At 37.8% G+C, this 26,201-nt stretch overlaps 1 protein-coding gene across 15 annotated transcripts in view; it reads right to left on the reverse strand.

The window, feature by feature from the left end:
* The window catches only part of LOC114060994 (poly(rC)-binding protein 3-like), a 401,074-nt gene that overhangs the window by 228,318 nt on the left and 146,555 nt on the right, over positions 1 to 26,201 (reverse strand). Inside the window, exon 3 of one of the 15 annotated variants that reach the window (XM_027890933.1) lies at positions 16,285 to 16,435. The exons of the other annotated variants lie outside the window; for them this stretch is intronic. The gene's annotated coding sequence lies outside the window, so the exon portion shown is untranslated. The remainder of the gene's footprint in view (positions 1 to 16,284; positions 16,436 to 26,201) is intronic. 15 annotated transcript variants of the gene reach the window in all.

A 26,201-nucleotide genomic window follows, 5' to 3' on the forward strand; every position in this document is an offset into this window, starting at 1 on the left:
ATACAAAAACCTACACTAATGCAAGATGACATGAGACAAGGTTTCTAAAAATGTGTATTCTGCTAAAGAGTTCAATTGAAATACATGCTCAGTGGTAAAGGGGATTTTTTTCTATTAGCCATGACTAGTTTGCAGGTCAAGGTCAAACAAATTTAGAACAGATCTCTGCATATACTTTTGCCTCCTTACACTAATTACAATCCAGCTTACACCAGGGCAAAATCTGGAGGGCCTGCTAGAAGCATCAGCAGATGTCTGGGTCTGTCAAGTAGACATACTTCAAAGTTGCAGTTACGTTGCAGTCAGTGTGAAAAATACTCAGTGCTCTTCGTGTTTGTGTGTTTCATTTGATTTGCTAGTCTTTTAAATTTAGGAATTATTTTTAAAATGGTATATTCCCACGACTGTCCGTAGCTACAAAATTAAGACCTTCTAAATGGGTGAACAAGGACAACTATGAAAAAACTGATGAAAAATGTGAAGCCCCTACATGTAATTAGCATATGGAGACTGCCTTGCAAGAGGTAAAGCAGTTTGTGACCAATTTAATATGGCTTAAGCTGTACAGAGTACAGCTTCTGAATGAGATTTTAGATGATTTTAAGGTGTTGTAAGTTACATAAACCAATCACCGCAAATACTTTGTAGAGTATGGAGATGAGAAGGACTCAGTGCTCTCCTTTATCTTATATCAGTGTTACCAAATATATGTGCTTATTATTCACTAAGTTGCCTTCAAAGAAAATGTGTGTGCAAAAATAAATACATTGGAATAAAGGCAAATGGATAGAGGACAGCTACATCACAGCACAGAACCGCCACAGAGCTCCAGTTCTGGCTCAGTTCTGATCCTGTAAGAAGATGTAGGAAATAGCTTCAAGAGAACAGTCTGCAAAATAACTGGGAATGAGTATACCCTTGTAAGGAGCACTTATTATGCTTTACAGTAGAGCATGTATTTCCCCCTATCCAGATCCTGTTCTGTAAGCAAAAAAACATTTGTCTTTATCTCCCTTCTAAAAAAAAAAAAACAAAACACTGTCATGTCATCCTTGTGCTTCACAGGTGCTGGCTATTTTTGTCTTTCAAATTATCTTATCAAACAGTACAATTAAGTAAAATCAACATAAATTGTTCCTAATCTGCAGCTGCTATTGTGTCTGTTTCCAACCTGGAAAAAGAGCTTTTCTTCAAGGTTGTTTGTATTTTGTTGTTCAGATGAGGGTTGCTTACTTTCTGCTTTCTCTTGACTTCCTCATATTTGTAAAGGACATTTCCCAGTCTCTATAGCTGCTCCAGCTATTAGCTGCTTCCTGAGCATTCATATGATTATGTATTTCTTTCTATAGCTGCTTGCCAATATTGCACACACAAATGTACCAATAAAAGAGAACTATGAGGCACTGCACAGAAAACTTGCAGCAGAAGCAAATTAGGCAAAATTCAGAGGTTGATCCAAGGAATTTCGGCATACTTATATACATTTTTAAGTGTTGCTTCTTCACTGTCTGTAGTGTTCCCTTACAATATTCTTCATTCAGACCCTAGAAAAATCATATGCATGGTTCTCAACGAGATTTACTAAGTACATGCCTGAAGTTTGGGAAGGCAGAGTTAGAACAGTATGGTGCTATCAGTGTCTAAAGTCTAAAGTTTAAAGTAAGTTTCATAAGACTGTATGTTCCACCATATTTTCACAGTAATTCTAGAAGAAAATATTGCCTATGCAACTCTTCCACAAACTGAGAAGACTAACGATATATTTGATCTTAAGTTTATTTCTCTCTTTGGATGTTTTCTTTCTTTAAATGTGTTTTCTTTCACATTGATTATTGCTGTGTTAATCAAGCTCTCTTTGATAATAGCTGCCTGTGATATTTCTAGTGAGATGAAGTTAAACTTTTAAAAAGTGCTTTACTATTTTCAAGTGGTTTTATTTCAGCTTTTTTCTCTTTCGATTCTCATTAAAATTAGAAGGTCTTTGGAAATGCTAAAACTTCTTTTAGACATGTCTGTTAGGATCTTTAAAAACATCTTTAATTCCTATTCTAGAAAAGTACAGGGAAGAAACCAAAAATGGAGTGCTGCCAGTGTAACCTCACCGCTGTTCAAAGTGTTTAACCAATTAGTATGGTCCATTGTGTAGCTCATTCTTGAGGCATTCTTGACATTGCTAATTCTATTTAATAAAATAGATGGATATGTATGGCAGTTAATATTATGCTATGTAGCCAACACTTATAGAAAAATTGGAGGCTCTGCCAAGCCTTGATTCACATTCCAGTGTCATGGATTGATGTAATCCAGGTCTCTAAACAGATTCTACAGCAACACATAAGCATCTATTTCAGAAAAAAAGTAATAACTTTCTAAAGTTTACCTTTTATTTCATCCCAATAAAGTCCAAAAGGAAATGTAAAACAAGAAAAAGAAAAAGAAGATGACCGTGTAATATCTAGCTAGGGTTCTTCATTTAAAGCAATTTCTCAATGGACTCAGTCTTCAACTTGAGTGCTTGTGTTATTTTCAGAAATTATTATCTTTTAATGAGAAAGAGCCAAAGCACTACAGTCATGAAATGAGAAATTCCACTGTGGCAGGTGTTTATAGACAAAAAGACCATTCTCACAATAAAGGCTTTATGATTGTTCCCATTGTTCTAATTGACTGAACAGTTAAACCACTATGCACCTGGTTTTATAGAGCTGCTGACTCATCACTGCTCTTCATACTTCTTGGCAATCACTTAAAGAGTAAAGTTTGACTCTTAATCACATGTGGGAAAACAGGGACCCGCACCAGAGTGTTTGAGAATACTGTGTTACCAGAAGATCAGAGACACAGTAAATGAGGGCTCAGCACAGAGAAGCAGCAGGCAATATTAGAACTGCCTACAAAGAGAAGTCCAGAGCCACAGTCAAGGGCTGATGGGGTGCTGCAGGAACAGAAAACAACAGTTATGGCCAAGAGAAGAAGCCAAAGATGGGAAGGGCAACCAAGAAAAGAAGAGGTGAAGAAAACGACTGCAGGCAATGCAGAGTAGAAGCAGCCATGAAGCTACATAAATAATCTGAGGAAGGGGAAAAGAAAAGCAGGTGCAACATGGTCAGTGCTGAGAGGAATCAGAATCTGATGGAGATAAACACAGTCCATCTCAAAATATGCAAGGACCTTGGTGATAACTAGACTATACTGAAAAGATGTGTCAGGTTCCTGAATCTAATGTAATTCTGGAAAAGAATGAGGTAAGGAGTGCAAAAGGACTTGTAATATATCAAATCTATACTATCTATAGCTCTACAAGACATGAGAAGTATTAAGCCATCACACTATGGCCTCCACAGCAACTATCATGACAAGAAAGAATGGAACAGAGGCCTTTAAACTCCTCAATTTTTCAGAAAAAACCTGACTATCTGATCAAGTGTACCAAGAACTACCTCCTTGCAGTCAAGGCAAATCTGAATCCTGAGCTCAAAAGAACTAAAATGAGCCATTCTGCCCCATTATCAACATTTTCTTTCCAAAGTGTAGAATAGGATTTTAAAAGGATGAACAGTTCTGTCTCCTAGAACCTTATAAGAAGTAGTCTGAGCCCTTTGTTTACTGAAATAGTATTTCCTGCTTATCATTTCCACTGTGATAGTGCCTCAGAGTGTTACCTTACTGTAATAAACATTGAAAAATCATATGCTACTGATTCTTACAGGAGAGAAGAACACATCTGAAGCTAGCATTGGGACTGAAAATGTTTTATGTTCACTTCCTTCCCTTCAAACCCCCAAAGTAATAGGTGTCATGGCAACTACTGATAGTAGGATGACACGTACGGAGTTTTCCTCTCCAGTATCCTTGTCAGAAGACTGTTCTCAGTTCAATCTTTAATAAGACTTGATGTTAGTTTTAACAGTATAAAATGCATGCTAGTAAACAAAAGAAGTGTTTATAGTAGTGCCCTTACATAAGGAAATTCTTTTAGTGACAAGGACACCAAAATAGAATGAGCTATGAACTGGAGAATTAACAGCTATATATTCAGAATTTTGTAAGACAGCAAAGCTCTTCACTCTCTAAGTTAGTGTTGAATTCAAATCCATTTTACACTTTCAGTTTCAGAAGCCCTAGCAAAGTTTTATCTGCTACTTATTATTTGATGTACATAGCAAACATGTGCTAAAGATTACTGAAAAGGTTTCTTGCATTGATAACCTTAGTAAAAACTATATTCAGGGAGCAAAACAGAATTTTACAATGCAGAATCCCATAGATGATAGAATTTCTTTTATTGTACTTAACCATAGTAAAACTTGGCAGCACTCCCCTGCCAGAATAAAACTTTATCGCATGAAAGCTACCCACATAGCTGAATAGATGGAAATCTTTCATACTAGTTAAATAATATATGCAGCTTCATGCAGAGTAATAAAGTGACTATCATCAGAATTTCATACTGACAATGGGGAAAAAAAGAAGTAATGGGCCTCATTTATTCCTGGTAAGGTTTTATTATCTAAAGTAAGGTTACACCTTGAAGTATAGTTTGGAGGCTTGGGTATATCAGATTTATTTTCACTTCTCCTTTTCAGACTCTCTGGGCTTTGATTTGATAACCCATTGTAATTTCATGTACTCAAAAGGACTGCCTTATAGGTCCTGAGGTCCAGTGATTTGGAAAGTTTAAGTAACGTTAGGGACTATGAAGTCAGAGAGATCTCCGCATTTGTCTTTGTGTTCACATAACAGTGTTAGCACTGTGCTCTCTATTAGATCAGACAGTTCAACTTAAGTTTATTCACATACAACTTTCACAAAAGTTGAGTAGGGAGACTCACAAATGAAGAAGGCTTTGCCTCTGAATAAAATACTCTTTAAAAAAAATGCACCCTCCTACGTTATTAAGCTAAGTGCCATACACAGAACTGTAATAAGATAAGCCTTAGTGAACTAACTGGTGGGAGCCTACAAAAAAGAAGTTAGATATTTCAGCTGGTACCTGGCAGACTACCAGCCATTTATGTCTTCCAAAGAAATGCTTAAAAAAATCTCTAAAAGGGAGCATTTTCCCACATGAAAAGTTTGTCTTCCTTTCTTGTTGAGTAATGTTTTGGTTTGAACTTTTTTTTTAAATTTATTTTATTTTTTGACAATACAGCTTCATAGAGTGTCTGTTATCCTAGGCAAGAATTCAGACAAAAAGAGTGCACCAAGGCTGCGTCTATAAGGATCATGAATACTGGCAGAATTTTCTAATGGGGAAACAGAAGATAATCTTGATTTTCTGCATGTGGTCAAAATAAAATTAGGGATCTCTGCTTCCAAGCAAATAGTGAAGGAAAAACAATCACAGCATCTTGAATGCACACAGCTGATGTCTAGCTGGCTCTAAAAGAATAGGATGTACTGCAGCCAGGTTTTGCAAGCACGTTGGCATAAATCCCCTCTCTGATTTTTCCACAAAACAGACGCAATACAAAGTGGCATCACAAGCTCTTCTACTGTGTGTATTATGTTAATGCTTGAGCACCTCTCAATCTTTCCCTCTAAATACTTGCCATCTGTACTAAGCCCATCTCAGTGGCAGATACATGGCATATTCCAGGAAAACACACAGTGTTGAAATAAGGTTTCTTTGGACAACAGCTGTACTACAGAACTCCTTCTTGGAATCTGATCACAGCTGTAAATACATTCAAGTGGAGAAGGATGTCTTAGTTTAAGGTTTAGTTCCTCTGATGTAATCTTTGGTATAGATGTCCCTGTAGTTTCATGGGTTTTTTTATCTTGCATTAGTAAGTAAGCCAGTTACCATAAAAAGATACATAACAGTGGAACCAGTAACATGAAACTCATCATTATTTGGCTCCATGAAAGTAAATTAAGCGTGATCCAACAGTTATGAAAGAATCACAGTAAGAGAAAGCAAAGTCCTGTGTCATCAACTGAAACACATTGGAATAATTTTAGAATCATGTTATATCCTAGCAGGTGAGGAGCTATTACACAGATTTATTGGCTCCCATTTACGCCTGATATAAATCAGTTAAAATAAATGGTGGAACAAAAGGAATAGCTTTGGTATATTATGTAGTAAAGTTTTTTATAGCTTTGCTGAGTGAATAAATAATGATAGATAGGTTTTTTTATCTAGTATGGCACTTATTTTCTGCACTGTGCATTTGTATTCATAGCAAATACACTGAATGTGTTTTAAGGGAAAGCAATCATAGAGTTGCACACCAAGTTATATACCCAGTGTGAAAATTAGGACAACAACAAACACACCCCAAAGGGATATAAATGTTTAGTCATGATCCTATAAGCAAAAGGAAAAAGTCTACTGATGTTTCTAAACTGAGGATCTGATCTCCTGCAGTGTTCCCACAGAATAAGTCTGTGGGATTAAAATGTTGAAGCTTAAGATATTGCATTCTTGGACATCCACCCTCTTAGCAATTACTGTCTTCACAGCAAGGGCAGCAGAAACAGCATGCAAAACAAGCAATGGCTCTCTGGGCACTGGAGTTCACAAGTTCAGTGAATTAGTTTAAGCTACGTTCAGTCTGTTGGATTTAGTGTTTAAGCAGTCCTCAGCAGGATGCTGAGGAGAACAGTATTCCCTTCTGCCTCTCCACCACATACCTGCCAGTCTCTCGCGGCTCAGTCTATGGACACCTGGAAGCAGTAGTGTCCTTATTGCTGTAGCTTAATCCAGCACAACTCACTTCTCTGAAGCCTAAGCTATCTGAAAACTTTGCCAGAGAAAGAACAGAGGGCTTTGCAACGCATTTATATTGTTTTCTCACACAGTGCCTACGGCTGAATTTTAACGGTCTCCAACATATTAAAAGCTTGAGAATCCAAATTTTGAGGGTTCATGGAGCTTAGACAAGGTGTGAGACACTCTGAAGAATTCTTTGGACAAAAAGATTTTGCAGAGATTAGATAAAGAATCTTAGGACAGCTCTGCTTTCTTTACCAAGCAATAAATCTTGCTCCCAGGGAAGTAATGGCAACATTTTCTTTTTCCACAGGCCACTGGGATCTCACTCCAATCCAACTCTTAGCATGTTAGCAAAAACCATATATATTTAGATTTAAAGCCAAATCTTATACCCAAAGAAAGTAGTCTGTCCCACTGCTTTGCTCCACCGTACAGAAGCCAAATCCTTCTGGCTCCACAAACAGTGAAGGAGACAGTAAAAAAGTCCCTTTCCCTTCTACAGGAGGAAATGTATGGACATAGCTATGGTATGTCCGTTGACATAGTTTACCACAGGGTGCCCTACTGTATTGAGTAATCATGTGACTTTTATTGCACAGGGACAAGTACTAGCAAGTACTAGACAAGTACTAGCAAGTTAAAATATGATTTAAAATGTATTAGTAATTAAGCATGTAAAGAAAATTTACTCAGAGCAATTTTCTTTTGCCATGTTTAAGAAATCAACCCCTTCCTGATTTTAGTCCAATAGAGGAAGGGCTGAATAGAATTTTTTTAAAGTGAATTGAATAGCTCATTGCATGGGATTAAAACAAACTCAGATAATGTTATTAATAGCACTGTATTTTCATATGTAAAGCTTTTGTGCTCAGATAACCACACGTACCTGTAAAGGTACTCCTCCTTAAAAAACACATTGCACCCTGAGATAAATGAAATACGAGGCAAGGAAGGTGAAGGTGGGGTTACTGAGGGAGAGGGAACAGACAATGGAGGGACTCCAGGGAAAAATTTTTCATCTTTTCATTACTCACAGACATATACAACCCATTGACATTCTATTTTTCAAGCAGGTAACGTGCAGGTTAGACATATACAAACACAGGCTATTATTTTTTGAGTTGCAGCATACTCTGGAACAGACTTGCACCCCAGTGTGCTGAATGGATTACAAACAGATTTTTTTTAAAAAAGGTTTCTGCCCTAGAAGACCTTCACAGTCCTGTAAAATCACAGAAAGGTCAAATCTGGATGGTAAATTGAACCCAACTCTTTTCTGGTTTTAAGACACTCAGAGTATTTTATATTACACCCTTGGGTTCTCCATAGTTTCTTTCAGTCACAAAAGCATTTGGCAACCACATTATAAACAGTTCAGAAAAATTCAAAATGCAGGAGCATTAATTACTTCAGACACTCTCAACCTTTAGAGAGAGAAGCAAAAAGAGGGGAGAGAGAGGTAACATGAATGTGAAATGGGGGACAAATAAAAAGGAGTAACAACATTTTACTGCCAAACTTCTGTCATGCATCTGAGTAAGAAGGGAAGCATCAAAGAGAATTTCCCAGGAAGTTCAACCTCCAAGAAATCAAACAGCTGCCATGATACGGATGAAAATCATCATCTTAGGCAGAATTTGCCACATTACCTATAGGTGCAAGAAATAGATCCAAGATAGGTTGGGGTGTTGCATATAAGCCCATTTCTTCCTTACTCCTGGTGAATGGGACACCCTCAACTTGTCAGCTATGTATGCTCTCAATGCAGTTTGTTCCTGAGAGTTGCACAAGGGAAGGCAGAGAAAAAAGTCTCAGAAGTGAGACTGGGATGCAGATGCAGAGATAATGAAAAGGATATTCTTCCAAGAAAACAAAAAAAAAATGTCCAAAAGGCAGAAACAACAATTTCTGTCAGTCCTACGCCCCAGGATTACACTGATAGGGAAGTAATTTCTTCATTTTTTCAGATTTGTGCCTGAACATTCAGATTCTCTATGTTTTCGATACAGCTTAGATCAAGCTATTGAAATTCCACCAGCCTTCATATTCATCCTCCATGAAACTGATTTTTTTAGCCCTATTTTGTATTTAAAAAGCAGTCTTACTAAGTAGTCCCTCTTGAATCAGGGGTCCCACTTGAATAAGGAGTTCCATTTTGGGAGAAATTGCAAAAATGTTCACTGAGAGAAGAATTTTTGCCCCAAATAGGCAAACAAATGAAGAGTAATTGCTCTCACAGGCAGAGACAGAGGAGGAATTGACTTCTATTAGAAAAAAAAGTTTTGGAAAAACATGGGTCTTAGTGAGTTATGCTTTTCCCCTTCCAGCTCCATAACCAAACCAACAAAGCATGTCTTTTTTTTTTTTTTTTTTTTTTTTTTTTTTTTTTTTTTTTTTTTTTTTTTTTAAATTAAGCAGGCAAATAAGTAAGCCAACCCCTTTTAACCACAATTCCTTCTAGGTAAATGCTTACCTAGAAGTTACCACCTCATTCCATCCCCCAAACCATCTTCCTACATCACATACTTGAGCAAGGAGAAGTATGAAAAATCATAGAATCATGGAGTGATTTAGATTGGAAGGGATCTTAAAGATCATCTCGTTTCAAGCCCCTGCTATGGACACATTCTCTTTTTATGCCCCTTTTCTTCATTTATCTTATTTCTTCAAGGTACATTTCTCTAAGGAATGTCTAACATTATGTTTTATCTCTCTTAAACAAAGTGAAATATCCTTACTAGAAGTATCAACAGTTACAAGTTACATTGTCCACCAGTAATACAGAAGAAGGAAGGATGTGTGAATGTTGCCCTGTCTTGGCTACTTTTGGTATCTGAATGCTCAAGATGCTACCAGAGGTGATCTAATTCACACACATTAGTGAAACAGAGATAGTAATAATATTCCAAAACAAGTCCCAAGCCCAGAGAAGTAAGGCAAACCAACATCTCTAACAGTGAACTGAAGTCCCTCTTCTGGGGACGTGGCGGAAGCAACAGTTAATTCCAGTACTTTTTAGCATCATAGGAAGAAGGCCTTCAGAATAGGATTAAAAAAGAAGGATAAATTTTTTAACAACTGTAAACTAGAACATAAAGACGTGGCATCTCAGTATGTTGCTAAACCATTCAAAATGCTTGATTTGCACACAAACAGCAAATCTGAGATTAGCAGAATCCTGCTGGATTTGTTATGGAGATCAAAGACTCAGCAGTTCAAACGCAGAGCTTTGAAAAACAGGTTGGTGGATGGGGTTGCATGGCACACGGAATTCAGGTTAGAAGCTTCGATCTTGGCCCACCCAACCTGCAGGTACAGACACCTTCTCTTAAACTCTGGTGGTGGTATCAGGTCCTCTGGTTTCAAACAGCAGAGGCAGAGTACACACACACACAAACATGGAGTGGATGTTTGGACAATAATTTACAAGTGACAGATGAGTGTCACTTGTGCAGTTAGAAAGACTGTGATTACTACACTTGCTGCTTTAGGTGTTTCACATGACAGAGCACTGGCTGAGTTAGGAGAAGCAGCAATTACTCAACCAGCTGTGGGAAAAGTGGAAAGGAAAGGAAAGAGCAGTGTAACCACTTTACTAAGAGCTTGGGCAGGGCTCTCTGCGATTACACTATGCTGGCTTTTTCAAGGACTAGTGACAACTCCTAGTATCACCAGTTTTCCTAACAGCAATAGGACAACATGTCACTGATATTTGCACAGCTATAGAGTAGGTTAGGCCTGACTATGGACTTAACAGTCAGTACCAGTCGATACAAATATCATGCACCTCATTGCTTCAGCAGTCAGCTGATAATTTGTCAAATGGGACCCCAGCAGTGAGGTCAGACTGGCAATGAGGATGCTCAAATCAAACTGCTGCCAAGTTTGAGGTCTTGTTTTCCATCTCTTCTCCCCTGCTCCTTTCATCCACTATCCCACAGCCAGTCCTGTGACTCATCTTTTTTCCTTGTACTTGGTCTATCTACCTTCTCTTTTCTGGGTGAGTTTCCTAACAGGTCAGGGGAACAAAGCACTTCAAGGAGTGGCTGGGCAGGCAGTAGAGCTGGCCCAGGATACTGAACAGAACTGTGTGACCAGGACAACAAGGGAAGATGATGGAAAAAAGTGCAATAACAGCCCCTCTCAGTGGCTGTGGGAAGCTGTTAGATCAGTTCAAGGCTTATTTCTTTCACAGCTTCAAATACACTCCCATTACAATGTAAAGATGTGACTTTTTGCACTGTGCTGACCCCATTTGAGGGCTCCAGAGCAGGTGATGCCCATACACAGGTGACAGGGTTTTAAGCAGGTGGAAAAAGGTTGGGGGAGGGCTAGTAATCCATGTGTTTGGGCATGACTTTAACATGCAGTATAAAGAAGGTGCCCTGACTCTAGCAGGGACTAGAGATACGTGCAGAACTAATGGGATAATATCACACTTGGATGCACAGCTGAATGATCAAGAAGTGCAGGAAAGAGATGAAAGTATAAGGGGAAATAGCAAAGAGAAAAATATTCCAAAGCATACATAAATGCATACAGAGGAGGAAACTGAAAAGAACATCTGAAAACTAACCTTCATGTACCATGAAGCTTTTACCACCAAAATAAACTTTCAGGTGCTAATGGCCTGCCCTCCTTCTCCTTGTCCTCATGCCAGCATCAGCTAACACATATATATTAAGCTATCAGAGCGTGTCCAAAGGAGGGCAATGAAGATGGTGAAAGGCATTGATGGGAACCCGTATGAGGAGCGGTTGAGGTCACTTGGTCTGTTCAGCCTGGAGAAGAGGAGGCTGAGGGGAGACCTCACTGCAGTTAAAACTTTCTTGTGAGGGGGAGGGACAGGCTCTGATCTCTTCTTCATGATGGCCAGTGACAGAACCTGAGGGAATGGCCCTGAAGTTGTTGCAGAGGAGGTTTGGGCTGGATATTAGAAAGAGGCTCTTCACCAGAGGGTGGTTGGGCACTGGAACAGGCTCCCCAGGGAAGTGGTCACAACACCAAGCCTGACATAGTTCAAGACATGTTTGGATGATACTCTCAGGCACATGGTGTGACTCTTGGAGGTGGTCCTATGCAGGGCTAAGGGCTGGACTCAATGATCCTTGTGAGGCCCTTCCAACTCAGCATATTCTGTGTTTCTGTGAAATAAGCAGAAAACAGATGACCTCCAGAACCTGATCATCCTCTACTTACCTATATGTCAATAACTGAATCCCTTTAAGGCCACAGAGACTTGGAATAAGTAATGCTAGAGAAACAAAAAATGAAAAAATGTGCAAATATAAAAGGCTAACATTTCACTGGTTTTGTGAAATGTCTTAAATAAGTACGTTTTAAAAGATTTACTGTATTCTTTAATGACCAGAATTAAAGGAATTATTGTTCTTACAATAGGTATTTTGAGAGACAAGCAGTGTCCGGACCACTGGCCCAGAACCATGGACTGAAGGACACCATTTCCCTTCATGTAAAACAGAACTTCAGCATCTGGATTCTGGTGGAAGCTCATTTACAGCGCGGCAGCTCCGATGTTGTAATTACAACATTAACAGGTAGCAAGCTGTTAGAAAGGGGAATTAAAATGAATGTGGCTGATACCCAAGGATTATTTCTCAGATGAAATACAAGGGAGAAATATTCATATTTCAGTAATTACAGTAACATTCTATGAATAGCTTCCCTCAATATATTACCTACATTCTGAATCAAAAAAAGCCTAATGTGGCTGATGACAGCAAAGCTGAACATGGTCTCTGCCTAAGCAATAATGGTTCTTTCACATATTTGGCACTTCTGAAAGGAAAATGAATTCTGGCAACCAGATCTGTTTTCTTTAACAGATGTTTCAAAATATGGTAATGAGGTGTGGGTTTCCTAGGCTGTCAGCTGGAATTCACTAAGCAGGAAACAGAATAAAATGGATCTGACTCAATTAGTCTCTTCACTTTAAACCTTTAAAGACTACATTAGATTTTATATTAATTTTACAAAACACTACATGCAATAAATCATGTAATAGTACATGCACCTCTGCTAATACAATTTACTCTCGACCTTTCTTTTCACTAATTCATAACTGTGTGTGACAGATATCATGTCTATCTGAAGAGTTTCAGAGTGACTCTGGCATCCAGAAAATCACCACATTCCTCAAAGAAAAAAAAAATTAGAAAGTCAGAAGAAACGCATTTTTGTGATATGTTTAGTCAAACTCCAGTTTGAAAAATGGAACACATTTTTAGATAGTAAACAAAATTCATATTGAACTCTAATCTTAAGTAATTTCTTAAACACAGCTTTATCTTCACACTGATGAAAGCTGTACTAATGAAGGACCAGCTAGAATTACATGTCTAGCAGAGAGATGAAAGAGAATGACTCTTAATTAAAAGCTGAATCACATTTAAATTTTCTACTTACAGTAGTTGCCAAACTCTAGTTTCCTGCATTTTTCTAGAATAACTCTCATGTACATCTCAGTACAAAGGAGTAAACTGTATCATGACAGTGGATATATTAAATGTTTGCATACCTACAATGTAAACAGTTGAGAAAAACATACAAATCTTCAACTTCCAGCATTATTACCCACGTAAATGATAAATTTGTGTGCCAGATGTTATATGTCAGACATCACTAGTATTGGTCTTTGGTTAGCAGTTAAAAATATCTGCACTAAATCCTGACAACACAGAAAGAAGAGCACTAGTCATTTTTAGCCAATCTGCCTTGTTAGAAAGTCAATAATGCTGGTAGCTGTATCAATAACATTATAACTGGCAGAACTCACAGCCAGTTATTAGGGCTACCTGCCAATTCTTCTTACAAAGCCCCGAAGAGAAGGGAAAATAAACATCTGGCTTGTCATTTTCTGACAGTCTGCAGCTGGATTTCCCACACACAATCACACCACCAATTTCAGACACAACTGTTCAGACATTTCCATGAATGAAGTTAAAGAAAACACCCTGGGTCTGCAATTTCAGGCAATTCAGGTGATTGTTCCCTGAGAAATTGTAGCATATCACACACTGGAAGAGTAAGGTGCAATTTGGAAGATTGGTGGGTAAGGTTTTGTGTCAGAAATATGCTCCTTATTCTTATGCAAATCTTCCCAAAGTTGGCCAAACTATGAAAATGTGAACTACTGCTACGAGAGTGCTTATGCACTTAAGGGTGGTTTCTCAGAGCTGGGTAAAATGTCTGGACCTCTTGCTCTTGCTAAGAAAGCTCTCTTCTTTCCCTGTCTACAGCTGAAGACTGAACTTACCATCTGATATATCCACCTGAGCCCTGCAGGACTCACTGGTCCAGCAGGGAGAGAGGGGGATAAACCTCCTTCACCCCCTTGAGCTGAAGTAGTACAGGACAGTGTAATGGAGGACATTGAGCCTACCTTTTCTTCACTATCACTTAGCACATAGAAGCTTCTGGACTTAAATATGAGGAAAGAATCAAACTTAAAATTGTTAGAGGTCTATTTGGGTTTCATTGTAAAAGTAACTTGTGCTGTTCATCACAATCTCTTGGCTACTTTTTTTAAATGTTGTTATGAGTGCCTGGAGGATATTACTGCTCCTGTATTGCAAATAAAATACTGAGCATTAGAGATTCAAAGCAGCAATCCCAAAATGCCAGTTGTACTGCAAAGCAGAAAGTGAATTCAAGTTTCTGATTTTTTCTACTTCTTTGCTAGCCTGAAGAAAGGTTCAGGTACCTTTCTGCTTCTGCCTGAGGTAGAGGAAGAAAATGACTGAGGCTTAGAAAAAGACTAGGACTAATATCTGATAATCTTTGCTTAGTTCATTTCCACCTGTAAAGTAAAAATGTGTCCTCTTCATTATCTTTAGGGCCTATTGTGAAGATAAATCCATTGAGGACTTTGAAGTCACTAGATGGAAACTACATAAAAAAGTTAAAAGAGCGACTTCTAATAGACATATTAGTTCTATAGTAAACATGACTCCAGAGGAGTAGGGTTTATTTATAAAATTAAAAAAAAAATATTTTGCTTTTATTTTGCTTTTCAAACTTTAAAAGCAAGTGTATGTGCACATGTATACCTACAGACACATGGGGATAACCTATATCAAAAATTTAATTATAATAAAAAAAATCAAAACTTTGCTGTCAGTCTGGTAGTTTTCCTCAGCCTCCCATTAAATAATTAGTTTTGCCCCCCCATAGAGTTGCCCTTATTAAAGAAAATTTGAAAGACAAAACAGGTTTGTTTTTTGTCTCTGCAGCTTGTAGAAAGGACAGTAAAATGCAGTTTCATTATCACCATAGCCATTTTCTGCTGAGACATACTTATTTTGACCTGGAAGAAGCAAGCAGTCAAGCTTATGTCCTAAGTTTGATGTGTACAATAAATAATGGTTTACAGTAAAATACACTGATATATGCCTCATAAGCAGGTCTTTATATTTATTTTCTTGAGTGGTTTAAAACTTATCCTATTGATAATGGCAAAGCTAATATGTAGTAAATTGTTTTTACATTAGCCTTTTCAAATGTTCGTACCTAGCAGCCATTTTCTTTTTCAGACTACGTTAAATTGTTAATCCCTCCTAGTTTTGGGTAGATAATTTTCTACACACAAGCTGGAAAGCAGGCACAAGACATGATCCACAATGACAGAGCTTCATGAGGCTGAAACAACACACATTTCAATGCTATCACATATTGCATTGGTCCTTCTGAGGCAAGAAAGTTCTTAGTGAAAGAGTCTCATATTTCTGTAGATATAAAAATACCCTTTTTGGACTTCGTAGTCCACCATTTTCTACAATCACTGCAAAATTTATGTTGAGTAGAACTGCAAAGCCTGCCTAAAGATACCAGAAGCAAACTGGGTTTTCATCACCTCCTTAAACAATAGCCCATTCACTAACAAAACTCGTCCACACTTCACTGTTACCTAGTGTTAAAGAAAACAGAAAAATAAAAGTAAAGCTTCTGGATTTGAGTACTTTCCATAGTTGCCATCACAACACAATCCACATCAGGACTTGCTTAAGCTCTGAAATCAAGAAATGCTTTACACATTAATGGCTTAAACTATTTTTTGCTATCCCCATCCATATTTTACACATTCATCAACATTTTTGCTTCAGCTGCAGCTGCAAGTTAACAAAAACGCTGGAATGAGCTGACACTGGTTCAAAGGCATTCCTTTTACAGGTATTTTACTACCTTTTGGTTGTTTCACTTATACCAGTGTGCTTGCCCCCTCAGTGGTATGAGGTAAAAGTCTAAACATTTATTTTCACATCCACTCACCTCTATCTTTCCCTCTTTTCTTGACCATTTTACCAATAAGTCATTTGAAAGCTCAAGTTTCTTGCATTTGATAGTCTGTAATGATTGAAAGACTACTGCCAGCTTGCTTCATGCTGCTGTAGCTATCACAGGGCATTCTCCTAATGCCTGGCTCAGTGCAGAGTGGTAATTAAATCCACTTTATTTAGAAAAAGCATTTGATTACCATCACTAGCACCAGATAAGAAATTCAGTTCTGTTGATTAATGCACAAGGAATCATAAAAGTCTCACTACCTTGGACCTGATTTTAGACAAAAGATCTGTCTTCCTCTGCCTGTCTTTAGCCTTTCTTCACATTGTCACTGGTTCCTGCTGTGCAAAGCAGCACTCTTCATTTCTCTGTATCCCAAGGGTTGTCAAAGAGATGTAGTTCTTGTCATTCTTTCTGAAAGTGAGATATGATCCCTGTATTAGAACACTACCATTGCACAGCTAAAAGTAGAGCCTTGTGCTCTGACAACACCTGCCAGAGGCAGTGCTATGTTATTGCAAATTTTCAGATAACTGCCAGAGACCATTCCAGTGCCAGAATTTCCATTCTATCACACAAATTTGGGGATGCCCATAGCAGTCAGCATCTGGTCCACAGGGCTGTCTACTCAGTGCCTTTATTTCATAATACAGCACTATCTTTCCCATTTTCCTAAGGAAGGATGAACCTCCTGACTCCACATTCTACCATGTTGCTAAAAATTCACACCCTTCTCCCAGGTGAATTTTGATTTTCCCACAGTTCGCAGGGACATGTCTCACACCTGTTCTCACTTCCTTTTGTTCAGCAGTAAGTATGATGTATTGTTTGTCTTGAATACAATGCCATGCAAGTGCACAACCCCAGACTCTAATACCACAAGGCAAACAAGTGTAATTCTCAGATTCACATACTTTTTATTTCCTTTAACGAACAGACACAATCCCTATGCCACAGGTGAATTTTGAAAAGATGTAACCATGTCAGCATGGTTGGTGTGGAGATGTCTCCTGACATCATCAGTTTCTGATTTCATCCATGGATTGTAACAACCAACCTTTCATACAGAAAGAATAGAGTTCACACGCACATATTTTATTTAAGTTGCTACTTTATTCCTCACACCTGTATGCAGAACGGAAAGAGAAAATGGAAGATCAGTTTCATGCAGTAGACACTTCAGGCCAAGAGGAAATGCAGGTACAAAGAGAAATGAGAGCAAACTTACACTCTTTCTTTAAGGTTATGATCCTTGACTGTTCACAATAAGAACTGTCTGAGGTATGATTCACTAGTGATTTTCAATTATAGGCTGCTTTGCGGTTTTTTTTTTGTTTGTTTGTTTTAATGCAGTAAATATTTAGAGTTTCAAATTATTTGATTCAAAAATACACTAAAAAAATCACAAAATATGCTGCCAACCCTTTTTAACAGTGCATTAAATAACATCACTAACATCTTACATATGCTTTTCATTAACTTATCATCTTCCCAGTGCAACAGGGTGCCCAGTTAAGAAACAGATTTTCCTTTCCTTAGATTATAGTATGATAAGCATAAAATACAATGTTTATTCATTAGAAAAAGCGATCTCAAAGACATGTTCGCATATCTGGAGGTGAGTATAAGATTGTGATCATTCCCACTTCCTGAGAGAGATCAACTGAGAACTGTTTTCTCCCAAATTCTGTTTCATCCAGCTGCACTTTAACCATATCTTAGAACAGTGTTACTCAACCAGTGACTAAAAAATGTTGGAAACTGGTCAAATAGGTAATCAAAAAAGCATTCTGGTTTTAATCAAAGATTTAAAACCATGGCATGCACGTTCCCACTCATTACTAGTAAACAGAGAGAGGGAAAAAATAATGTAAAGGAACTTAAACAACCTTTTTTTCTATTTAGTTGTAAATTAAATATGGCAATTAATATGCCATCCATCTGTTGTTTTCAAAAACATTTGCGTGGCTCTTGGATTTGTTTGTGATAGGGCAAGTTATTTACTTCGATTTCAAAGGAGTGAGAAATTGCATCACAAAGGAATTGTACTTTTGAGACAGGTTCTTGCCCAAGGATTGAGCTTACCAATTGCCTCCAGGGGATCACTGCAAGAGAAAATTACTGTATTTTTGAATTTGTTTTCAAATTCTCAGGAAAGTTATAGAAAGCAGAGACAGTTTTAATTTGCACTTGGCATAGCTTGCATTTTTGAGGAATTGTGTTGAAGCACTGTGTTCTATTTATTGATTTCCAAGAGTTCAGATTTTTGTGTTAGTCTAATTTGCAATGCTGAATTACGTGTCAAATTGCTAGCCAAAAGAAGATATTACCCAACCAGATCACTTGGAATTGTTCTTTTTGGTGATACTACACAAAAGAGAAGCTAACTCCTAAAGAGAGTTTTCTTAATTAGATTTATTCTGCAGATTCATTTTCTTAAGCTGAAGTGACACATAAAGGGGTAGCAAAATTAAAACTGAAGTTTTCAGATATGAATAAATTTGTATTAAACTACTTAAGCACCGTCAATTCATAATTTGCCTGTATCCTTAAACCTTTTATTAATTAAAAGGGCTCAGAAAACTTCTCATTGCTCAGTGTATTCCTCTACGGTCTGCTACTATGTTTCTTGGTAGAAACCCTTCCCTGAACCCTGTGGAATGAAAAGTAACCATGAGAAAAGCAAATTTTATTGCTTCCTGCCATGAATGCCATGGTAGTAGGGTTGTTCAGAAATAGAGAAGTTATTATCAGGGCTTGAACTAAAAGGGAAGAAAAGGAGAGCTGGCTTTGATCAGTGGAGCAGAGGAGCTGCAAGTCTTCACTCGGTTCTTCTAATGGTAGAATTGCCTGTCAACTAATGGACATGTTACATGTTCATTCAATCATGCCTGCCAGGCTGCTGGTGCTGCACTGTAGAAGAACTTTCATCATCCTTTCCAAGCTCAAGCCCATGAACACTATGCCAATCAGAGCATACAAATCACTGTCCTACATAAAACTCACCCAATTCCACAATTCTTGTTCTCTGAAGTACTCCCATTGACCTCGATATTACATTTATGCCTTAACTTTTTCATCATACACCAGCAATGAAAACAGTGTAAATTTAGCTGAAATAAAAGGGTAAAAAAATCTGTGAGATGAAGTGATTGGACCTCTGTCCAGTACAGGAATTTATTAATAAGCAACAAGCTGAATGCATTACTTCTTCACCTTTGAAAGATATAAAAACACATACATGCTGATAAAAGTAAAAAACCTTACTCTGTAATCTTAACTCAGTTTTCAGTTTATAACAACCTGTATTCTTCAACAGCATACCTTATTTTTTTGAACATCTACATATGTAGACTCAAATATGAGAAAATAATAAATTTTGAATATATACATTTAACAAGAAACTCAGGAGTGACAATGCTCTCAGCAAGAAAGAATCAGAGTCATTACACTGTGAATGTATCTGTCATCCTGACATCTAGCTTTGCCTAATTACTTATATAATATCTTTATGGGACAGTTTAGAAATATCTCATTTCATCCAAACTGACAATTTCTGAGAGTGAACCTGTGTTGTTATTATTATCTGAGAAATATAATAAATGGACAGCATGAGAAGCATTGGTTCACATACAGTTATTACTTGTGGTACAGTTTCATTACATCTCATGGGCTCTTAATTCAAGTGACTGGTATTCTGGTTCAACCCTCTTAAGATATCTAAGAGTAAGGAGAGGCATACTCTAAAGCTCTACTCAAACAGCTGCATTTTGATTTGACCTGACCAGTAATCAGCAGCAACACACAGTTTTGAGATAAAAGCCAATCCCCCACCATTTTAATTGAAAGAAGAGCTGGAATATCTTGCTGCAGAAACACCAAGGTGTTGCCCAAGCCTGGAGGCAAAGGTGCAAATAGCACTGTGAGCAAGGAAAATAACATCATGAAAATACCTTCAGGTTTCAAAACTCTCTGATCCGGAATGCATATGAAGTTTCATGTATATAGGTGTGATAAGGTAGTCTAAACCATTTTAGCTTACATATCCCTAATAGAAAACTGAGACCTGGGGATTAGTATTTTCTGAATATGCAGTTAAAAGGCTCTACAAACTTAACTGGAATCTAAGTTTCAGAACTAAGAAATGTTTCACAATATGTCTTCCCCAATAGTATATTTACAAGCTGTTTCAGTTTGCAAGCCTGAGTGTATAGCTTATGAGGAGAAAAAAAGATTACAGTTTTAGAGTGAAGGCAAGTTGCTCTATGTTTATTATTTCTAGTTACATGAGACTAAATCAGACTTAAGTCCTGGAATTTGATGGAAGTATTTAAACAAATCCTCTTAAAAGCAGAATTTGATACTCCATTACATTTAAGACTATTCTCAAAAGCAGATGTCTGAGATGGTTTACTAAGACAGAATCCATTATCAGAGATATTATATACACAATTTTTCTAAGAATAGAAAACAGTGATATCCCAAGTAGTTGGCACTTCAAATTAGATACATTAACATTTATTAAAATACTTTGAAAATGCAAACATCATTTGACCCATATAGACCAAACCATTTGCGTCAGGTGAGCAGTGCTGTTTCTTCAATAGCACTGCTCATACAAGTTGCTGCCTTAGAATCATGATTTCCCAAGGGATAACAGTATCGATGATGACAAAATCCTCTGCAAGCAGCTGTGGTTCAATGCTTTCAGTGTTATGATCTTTTCTATGGATCCATGTTTGGGATTCTCACGCTGCTACTGTTCGTGCATGTCTCTCATTTACCAAACAGTGTTGGAAGTCATTGGGGTTATAGTTTATCTTACCTCTTTAAACATACCCCCTGTGTTTTTCTACTTCCATTTTGCACACTGGTTGCAACCAGTTTTTAATCCCCAGTCCTTAGACTCTCCTGCAACTCTGCTAAGAGAGGGGACTCTCCATCAGCCCACTCATTTACATCTTCCACTCACCTAGGAAACACAAAATGTTTACTCTTGTGTGCAAGAAAAACAGAAAGTTTTGAGGTTTCCACTGCACGTCAGAGGCTTTGTACAGTGAATCCCAAGGGAAAAGCTGAGATGGTTTGCAAAATCCTCAGCAGCAAAGATGCCACTACTAAAGCTTGCCATGCTCCTGGCATGAGGAATCCCTCAAGAGTCTACACATACCTCCTCTGCAATGAGAATCTCACCACAGCTGCTGCTGTGTAACCCAAAGAAACTGCAGGAGGACACTTCTGTCGGACCATTCCTCTGAATGAGAATAGCTTTAGTAAAAACTGATGGGAAACCAAGTGTTGGACTGTACAAGTATCCATCAACATTAAGTTTTGCAGACAATGGCACAGAACACTGAAGAGCAACTCTGGTGAGGAGTAAGGGAGAGAAAGCAGGGGACATTAGCTTTGTATTTTCTCTAAAAATAACCATAAACCGCACAGCTATTAAACTCTGCAGAGAAACGAATAGCTTTATGAAGCATCAGTAACAGTTGAGACTTTAAGGCAGGAAGGATGTTAACTGACCTCCTGGGTAATATTTCTGGCATTACTTTTGCTCATTCTAGAGGTCCAGTGAATATCAAAGAAACATTTAAATCTCCCTGATTTTCTTCCAATTTTACACTGTCCCTTTTACTTTCATAAAGTTATCAGCTACCACTGTGCAGAGCTTGAAGGAGGACTCTCAGGAGACTAGTGATACCATTTTCTAACTATTCTGAAAATCAGTGACGTGGGATGTCAGAGCATGCTAAAGAAACTGGAACTGGGCTAGGAGTAAATTATGCTAAAGACATTATTTTCCAATGATGATGCAATCATTTGCCTCAACAATTAACAAAAGGTCATTACCTTAGAAAACAAGAGAAAACAAGAGCAGATGTTAAATTACCTGTGACACATACAAAGATACTACTGTTTTCTCTTTAAAGCTATATTCTTCACTTTTAAGCCTGTCACTGTGGAACTTGCTTTGACCAATTCAGCAAAGGACTTCAGTGAAAACAGTAACAGTTAATAGTGAGGAACTGGTATATGACTGGAAGCAAAGCCTGAAAGCCCATGCTTACTAACTGTTAATCAATGTTAATCAAAGTCTGCTAGAGCACACTCTGAAACAGAGTTACCATCTGCCACGCTTAAGGACAAGAGCAAGAAAGCAGAGGCTATTTTTATTTTTTTTTTAATATTTCCCACCACAGACACAGGCAGGAGAGATGAGGGAAGGAAATGAAACATGATGAAGTGCTGACACAACAGAACCAAAGACCCGGCACAGTGATGAATGCCTTCAAGCCTGTAGAACAACAGAATGTGACCTTCGGGCTTTGTTTCCCATCCGGCTCTTTGAGGAAGCTTCGGGGCAAAACATGTGTGTTGAGGCAGTGCAGTGTCTGCACAGCACCTCAGAGAATTCCTGATTCCCCGGTCCATAGATCTTCAGGAGTCTAGCACTGTAATATTGATTTCTCGTTGCTGTTTTAATGCTGTTACTTGTCTTCTTTCTACTGAACACTAAAAAATTGTAAGCATGTTTAAACTGCAACAGCTCTGAAGACCTTTGTGAGAGAGTGAAGGTAAATGATAAAGTCATTGAAAAGATCAGACATGAAAAAGATCTTCTGCAAAACTAACTGACAGTTTGAGACAGTGAACATTACTTAAGATAAAAGGATGCAGGATCAGATATAGTATAATTTAAAAGTCTTTCTGTGACAACTGTTCTAATATTACAAAAATATGAAGAATAATGAAGATGATCCTGCTCAATGACACCCTTGAGAGAAAGGAATGCCTGGACACATGAAGACACTTCTTATTTCCTTTCTGCATTTACCTCTTCTTTCTTGCCTTGGTCTGGGTCATAGGGTTGACATTGACCACTAAAGAATATCAGAGTACAGGAATGAACTGCCAGGGCCTTTCTGACTATGCTACGTGTTCCATCCAAATCAGCACTTGAGCCTAAGTATGTTTTTTCAATTATATGTGTTTAAGAAAGTTATAGGCTTCCTTTTTTTTTCACTTTCTTTAGGTATCTGGTTCTGTACATCTAAAATACAGATAAAATTATACCTTTCTGCCCTGACAAAAGGCTGTAAAATGTAGGCATGTTTTCATAACTATCAGAATTCTGTAAAATTGCACTGGGATGCTATTACACGCAAAAACAAGTAGGGACTATATAAGACCAAGGGGTTTTTGAAAAAATGAAGCTACTAGATGACATGGTTCTGTCAGACAGAAACAGGACTGTATTCTGCCTTTAATAGCAGACTTCTAAAATGATAGAAACTAAATGACTAAAGCTACACACCCTTCTTATTGCATACTTACATGCATATGTGACAGAGATAAAGGACCATATTGCTAAAAGCCTGTCCATCTTTCTGACTTTATTAGTGATCTAATGAAAGATACTAACCCTGTTTAAACACCTTGCATTACTTACCTGTGCCACAAGTATACTGCTGACTTGCTTGAAGAAAATGCAAGATGCTAAAAACCCAGTTTAGCAGCCACTCCAAATTTAAATATTTATATATGTTGAACAGTTTTAAATATTTGGTTGTATAGTTTCTGAGCTTACTTCAGAGTTGGGAATTAAAAAAAAAAATAGATAAAGATCATGAATATATTCATTCATAGAGAAAGGCCACACATGTCCTATGGTCAGAGACAGAAAACATCTCTGACGTGTTGTCACTGCCCAACCGCTTCAAGGAGAGCAGCACCTGGTGACAAGGAGTATTATGAAGTCCTGTAACTGTTGAGCAGTTCAGAGGAGGGATCAGAAGGACCTGTGGATCCAATGCAGATAACTTTTACACCTAGCACTCTGTTTTGCTGTCTTGCTTTAACCTAACTGTTCTTTGCTGCAAAAATACCTGAGACAGTGAGCCTTAGGCTGCTACACAAACATGAATCCTCTGGGAGGGACAGTCCCAGATGATAAAGTGCTACATCACACACAGCACATGCTCCCTTTTGCCTCATAGAGGTATCAGAAAGGACATGGGAAGAAAAATTTAGTTAATATGAGGGTGGAGAAGGGGCACAGAACAAATATTAACAGTTAAATGCTTGTTTAACAGCTCCAAATGAATCAACTTCTAAGGTTTAGGAACGTGGTGTTAGGACCATGGCAAGATAGATACTTGAATCAGCAGCCTTTCAGCTGCAATTTCTGTGGGAGCAACAAGCATCAGCTCCTTTATTCTGCTTGCAGAATCTCTAAGCAACTTTCAGCCAAATGGTAAAACAGCATCAATTACAAATATTAACCTAACAAAATTTATTTAAGAATCTCCAACGATAGAGCATGGTGAGGGATGAAGAAAAAGATGTGTAACACATCAGCATTCTCATCCCTTCTATGTGCTTGCATTTCAGTACCTTTAAAATTAATTTTATATTAAAAATTCCCAGTCATATAGGAAGGGAGTCATATAACAAGGGAGTTTCAGGCTGGGAAACTAAAATGCGTAAAGACAGTAAGACCCACTCAAGTATATGTCTCTTAAGAAAAAGAAAGATATTTGAAACTCCTTTTATCACTCTTTTGTTTCGTTATTTGTGAGGCTATCTGCAGTCAGTCAGTTCACCTAAACCTGGTCACAGCTGAAAGCCCTTTTCTTTTTTTTTTTTTTCTTCTGTAGTTTCTGCTCCTTTTTAGGTGAAACCTGCCTCTTAAAAAGACATGTTTTGAAATGCACTACTCACTCACAACTGCACCATTTTTTCCCCAATAGCTGTAGGATTGTTTGATGTTAATGAGATCAAGGTCTGTAGGAGGTAGCTTCTTACCACCCTTATAAAAATCATCTCATGTACAGGCAATTCATACTGATGGCTTGACAACAAAACTAGCATACTTACACTTATTTCTAGCAGTTGTTGCAATTTTTCCAGGCCTTTTTTCATTTAAATATCTTTCAATAGCAGGAAGTTCTGCTGAATAAAATATCTGAGAAATGTATATTAGAGGCACATTAAAGTACAACCAGAGCACATTCCTCTAAATCAAGAATCTAAGATCTTCCACCCTTTAGTTCCACATCTTCCACATATGTCCAGCCATGAATAGTCTCAATGCCCCACACCTCATTAGGTTATGACTGAGTGTTCAGTTTGTGGTAAGAAAAGCTGCCATTCCCCAAAGAGTGGAAGGATTCCTGAGTATCTGTTTCCATCATCCTCATGAGAAGTCACTCCTTGAAAAACATGGGAAAAGGGTGAATACTGGACTATAACAGCCACCACAGGTAACCTACTTCTAGTGTTCTGAGAGCAACACAATGCAAGTTTTTGTAGCTATCACTGCTTATCTCAAAGTGGCACTTACTACCATCAACCTGCAGTTGAGGATCTCATTTGCATCATGAACTCCAAACAGGACAGTAACTGTTAGCCAAACACAAGCTGGCTAAACACAAAATTGGAAGTTTTAAATGTGACTTTGAACCTCAAAAGTGCAGTAAGACCGTATTTTCACACTTTTCCCTGTTATCATGAAGACTATTAAGTTTCTTCTATTGCCTTCTCCCAAGAACTACAGATTTAAGGAAAAGTTACAGCCATGTGTCTTGCAGTCAAGTTTCCAGAATTAACGGTATGGTATTGTACCATTAATCACGAGAAGTTTGGATATGAAGGACAAACAAGGCATGCTGTGTGACTGTGGCCATACAAATAGACAACATTGTGCAGAAAACTTGTTAAATGTTCTAAGCAGTCTATCAGAGCTATGGTTAAGCAGATATGGTGAGTTAAAGCAAAAATAGCTGTAACCCTTCATCTACGTAAGTGCACAGCACTTTCAAGCCTATGTACTATTGCTAGTTTCTGAAGAGCCACAGCATTTCCACAGCCTCTAGAGAGGATCTCATATCTGACTGGACATGTAATTTTTTCAGGCTCAGTAAAACTATATGCTGTCTTAGGTAACATTTTCCATACAGATTTCCATTTTTATTATTGTTGTGTTTTTTTTCTGACAGGTGTTTCGAATACTTCAGCAAGTATCATTCTGTGATCTTTCCCTAACATCTGAAAGTTGACGTTTCAGGCAGGACATAGAAAAATTAACTATGCTACTGTCTCAGACATTATTTTGGCCTAAGGAAAATTACATTGGGCAAGAGATCGAAACACATGATAACATTTCTCTCCCAAAATC

The sequence above is a fragment of the Empidonax traillii genome, unplaced genomic scaffold (assembly GCF_003031625.1).
Source record: "Empidonax traillii isolate 1590-97213 ecotype Southwest subspecies unplaced genomic scaffold, ASM303162v1 scaffold303:size634589, whole genome shotgun sequence".
Lineage (NCBI taxonomy): Eukaryota > Metazoa > Chordata > Aves > Passeriformes > Tyrannidae > Empidonax > Empidonax traillii.